Consider the following 5,465-nt stretch of genomic DNA (forward strand, 5'->3'; position numbering starts at 1 on the left):
CTCTCTCTCTCTCTCTCTCTCCCTCTCTCTCTCTCTCTCTCTCTCCCCTTCTCTCCCTTACTTCATTTCTCTATCACTTTGTCAACGTCGTCAATGCACAATATTCTTTCTCCTCATCACTTCATACAACATAGTGAGACACACACACAGACACCATATATGATCCACCAGTCACAGAACATTTTTTACTCTCTTTCTCTTTTCTCTCTTTCTCTCTCTCACACACACACACACACACATTTTCTCTCTCTCCAGCTCTCTTTTTCGCTCCTCTCTTTCTTTTTCTTACTCTTACTCACTCACTCTCTCTCTCTCTCTCTCTCTCTCTCTCTCTCTCTCTCTCTCTCTCTCTCTCTCTCTCTCTCCCACCCTCTTTCTTTCTCTCACTCCGAGGTCTCACTCATAGTTGGTCATTTCGTTTCTGCTAACGTGTCTTATCTCTCTCCTTTTCTGTTTCCTTTATTCTCTTTCTCTCTCACTCTTTCTCTCTCTCTCTCTTCCTGATGCTACGTGTCTTCTTTTTATCTACCACTCTCTCTATTTAATTTTATTAGTCATATACTCACTGTTCCTCTCTCTCTCCCTCTCGCGTGGCGCTCTCTCCCTCTCTCGCACTCTCTCTCTCTCTCACACACTCTCTCCCTCTCTCTCTCTCCTTCTCTCTCTCCCTCTCACACACACTCTTATCTCTAACTCGTGTCCCTTAACTCTCATTTCTCTTTTTCTCTCACCGAGACATTACTCCTCCTGTCCTGCATCATCAGGTCATGTAGGGTCAACATTGAAGGTGACTACACTTCACATACACCCACAGACATTATGCTGTGTTTTTCACGGAAACACTTCTCGTTTGCTCTTCTTATCGCTTAAGATCAAATAACCACATAATTTTCGCCTTGCTAGAAATAACAGCAAATCTCCCATTTATTACATACTTCAGTCCTAAAACTGAGAAGACACATTGGATGACGTGGTCCTGTGCTCATATCCCTCAACTAGTCGGACAATGCAGTCGGTGGAAGCTCCATCATGGCATACTTTAGGGGACCAATGGCGGCAAAGTGCGATGACGAGAATCAACTAGCTGACCTGCTCCAGAGGACTATCGGTCCAGACATTATGGATGGATAATTCCAAGAAGTCCTTGGCCTCGTAGTGGCACCGGGGTATAGAGGGTGGGGGATTGTCGGTTCGAGGTAAACTCTATAAGCACTGTCAGAGATGGTGTCAGCTGGACTTGTCGTTCTGCGCTCAAAGCGACGAAACCAGTCTGAATACATTCGTCCTTGCCCGAGCATTGTCGACACACGGGTTTACGTTGAGCAACTGCTGTCATGTACAGGACAGATCGGGTTATCAGCTGAGTCCATTGTGAAAATTACCCTGTCGAATTCCTTTAGTCAAGAAGAGCAAGTGATGTTTCTCTGTCTAATGGCCAAAGCGAAAGTGGTAAGAGGTTGTGTGATGGATAAGGCTTCTTGGGCCAAGACCTCATCAACTTTTTCAGTTTGACTAGAAAAGTGAGGGTAAAGAGGGAACTGTCGCCTTCATACAAAATTTGTTGAAAGGTGAATGAGAGAGGTGAGCATGGTCCGAGGGAACTGGTCTGCTCTGCGCATGCGCTTTTAAATTGGAGGAGGGCCGAATAGGGAGGGTGCTTGTCTAAGTGGTCGGAGTTGTAGTGCTTTTTATGGGATTTTTGTTAGCTCCCTGTTTTTGTTGTAAATCTATACATACGTGCTAACTCCTGTGTGGCTATGCCAAGTGCACCAATTACCACAGGAATAACACTGGTCAACAAAATAAATATTCTATTCTGTCATAAAATCTTAGAAGTAATTTAGACTAATTTTTGGGTGCTGATTCCAAAACTGACCTGATTTGTTTTATCACATCATGTTTTCGCGCCATCGGTATATACCTTATCTGGAGCATACCAAAAGTTAACTTTACACCACTATTTGTGGGAATTTTGGCTACATTGTCATGCTAATTTTGGAAAATATGTTCAAGCTGAGTTTTGCTTTAAAACCCTTTCTCTTATTTTCAGGTGTGGGCTGAACCACTGTGATCTAGTTATGGATACAACATAAAAAAGAAGGAAGTGCTGTAATGACCCCGATATCTTATCACATCTGTGGAAACTTCACTCCACAAGCTCAAACGCGCAACATTAACTTTATTTACATTATTTACATTTCACAGATATTTGTCTTCATCTTGTTTGTTGTTAACATAACATTTCGGATGATGTACTCTCCAGTTTTCATCAGTTGTCCTGAGAGAATTTTGAACCTGGGTTCTCATTCCTAAGGTATTTTTAACAACAAACAAAATGAGGACAAATGTCCATCAAATGTAAATAATGTAAATAATGTACATAATTCCCCATCTCTCAAATATAGAACTATATTAATAACTTTGTCAAGAAGGTGTATCTTTCTTACTTTAAAGTAGCATTTGGAGATTAGGAGAAAACCTGAGCTCCCCCAGAAAGTTTGCAAGACCTGTCTTGAAATTTTGCAGTTGTGTTCTCAAGGAAAGAATACGATGCTCAAGTTTGGTGTGCCAATCGTTTGGAGTGAACCAACGAACCATGTGGATAACTGCTACTTCTGCTTTGCTAATGTAAAAGGGTTCAATACAAAAACTAAACGACACTTGCAATACCCAGATATCCCGTCGACTGGTTACACACTCCGAAGAAATACCTGTAGCTGTATCTATTGAGCTGCCACAGATTGATGATGAATCCCTCAATTCACCTGCTACTGATGAAGATGAACAGTTTATGCCATCTGATACAGACTATAATAATTTTTCTCTGTCTAGTCAGCCTGAATTGAATGATCTGATCAGGGAAGTGTATTTGCCAAAGCAGTCTGCTGAATTGTTGGCTTCCAGGCTGCAAGAGAAAAAAACTGCTGAAATCTGGTACTTGTGTCTCTTTTTATTGTAACACAGAAGCAGAACTGTGGAAGTACTTCCATTCAGATGGTCAGTTTGTTTATCATAATGATGTTGAAGGGCTTCTTCTCAATATGGGAGGATATGTTTCGCGTGACTTTTAACTGAAAGCTCTAAAAGAAGCTTGAAATGTGTTTTATTTCACAATGGGCGTGTTTATGGCTCAATTCCAAAAGGATACTCTGTAAAAATGAAAGAGGAGTATGCCAACATCAAGACTGTTCTGGAAAGGTTGCAAAATCAAGTTCATGTCGATTTGAAAATGGTAAACCTTCTATTGGGCCAGCAAGGAGGTTACACTAAGTACCCTTGTTTCCTGTGCCTCTGGGACAGTAGGGCTACAAAGAATGAAAAAGAAAAAGCCTCCAAGAAACAGTTTGATGTTGGGTGACAATAACATCATTAATGACCCTCTGGTTGATAAGAAAAACGTCGTCTTCCGTCCACTGCACATAAAGCTTGGTGTGATAAAGCAATTCATCAAAACTCTTGATCAGGGTGGAGACTACTGCAGATATATATGTACAACTTTTCCAAGTCTCAGTGATGAACAGAAGGCAGGAATATTAGATGGACCTCAAATAAGAATACTCTTCATGGGTCCACATTTTGTTACAGTAATGCATGCGGCGGAGGCTAGAGCTTGGAATGTCTTCTCCGATGCGGTGCGGAATTTCCTTGGAAGCAGGAAAGCTGACAACTATCAAGAGATTCTGGAGGAGTTGCTCTTGAGTTTGTAAGCACTTGGATGTAGAATGAACATTAAATTGCACTACTTACGGATTCACTTGGGTGAGTTTCCAGAGAACATGGGTAATGTTAGCGAAGAACAAGGTGAATGCTTTTATCAAGACATAAAAGTAATAGAAGAATGCTACTAAGGTCAATGGGACTCAAACATGATGGCAGATTACTGATCGTGTTTACCGAGAGACATTCCAGAAACTGTGTACAAGGAATCGTCAAAAAGAGGAAGTTCTTGCTATAATAACATGATCAGAATGAATGATTACAATGAATAGAGATTTTGTATTCATATTTTGTTATCACCAAGTTTAATTCTTACATGCTAATGTGCATTTACTCTCACAATTTTGTGCTTTGGTTTATTAGATTAAAAAAATACATATAGTCAATTAAAAATTTATCTACGAGTGTTTAATTCTCCCTTTATGAGCATTGAATAGCTATTTCAAGCAAAACTAAAATATTCTATATCTCAAAAATCTGATCTGATAGACGAAACCTAATGCCAAATTTGAATTCAACATCACAAAATTAGCTAAAGACAATTGATAGACATATGCTGACCGGTGTAATAGTTGTCTTAGTCTTCTACAGCATCTTTGGTTCTCTGATATTTCTCTATTTTTTCAATTCCTTTGTTTATTAGTATAACTATCACTTTTATTATCATTATTATTATTATTATTATTATTATTATTATTATTATTATTATTATTATTATTATTATTATTATTACCTCCGCCTTCACTAAGGCGGAGGTATTGTTTTCAGTCGTGTTTGTTTGTTTGTTTGTCCATGGATAAGATGTCTCAAGAACCGCTGGATGGATTCGCATGAAACTTTCATGGATGTTTGGCCTCGTGACTGGTACGAACTGATTAGATTTTGGGATCGATCCGGTATCGGACTGGATTCTGGATTATTTGTTATATTTACTTTACTTTTTTACATGAAGTATTACGATCTTAAGTTGACTTTCAAGTCTTTCTCTGATTATCTACCTTGAAGCACGCTCATGGTTTCAACCTAAGTTATGGCTACGTTGCTGCTTCCAAAGTTTTATTTTCGTTTCTGTATTATTAATTTTACTCGCGTCTCTATCTTAGTAGAAACTGATGGATAAAGAAATCAAACTACATAAACTATGGCAGCGAAACCGTTCAGAAATTAAATAACACTAACAAATTCAGTAACAATAATAAATTTAATTTATCCTCGTCAATTTTTAGTTTTACGCCTCTTTACGTTCTGAGTTCAAACTTTCCGAGTTTGATCTAGCCTTTCAGTCTTCCAGTTTTGTCGACATATTCCTTCCACCAAAATATATGACCTTTCACCTATGTTAGAAATAACCATAATTTGATAAAGAGCAATAGATCAAACTACACAACTTCTTAATAAATGGCAATATATGTGTGGTCACTCAATCTGCTAGAAATAGCAGTCAAATATCTCTTTTGTGTACAGTATCTAGAGCAAAGTTTTCTATGTCTGAAATTGAGATGGATGATCATGGGTAGAGCGTCTTTGATCACAACTCAGCAATGGTTAGTAAAGACCTAAACGACAAATGGAACGTCGCTGGGAGGCATGAAAGCCATTACTTCCGACATGACTATCTTCATGAATGGCCCATACTTTTGAACCTGAACTAAATAAAGCAAAATCTCTCTCACTCTCTCTCTCTCTTTTTCTTTCTCTCTCTCTCTCTCTCTCTCTCTCTCTCTCTCTCTCTCTCTCTCTCTCTCTCT

The sequence above is a fragment of the Octopus bimaculoides genome, chromosome 13 (genome assembly GCF_001194135.2).
Source record: "Octopus bimaculoides isolate UCB-OBI-ISO-001 chromosome 13, ASM119413v2, whole genome shotgun sequence".
NCBI classification, from domain to species: Eukaryota; Metazoa; Mollusca; class Cephalopoda; order Octopoda; family Octopodidae; genus Octopus; species Octopus bimaculoides.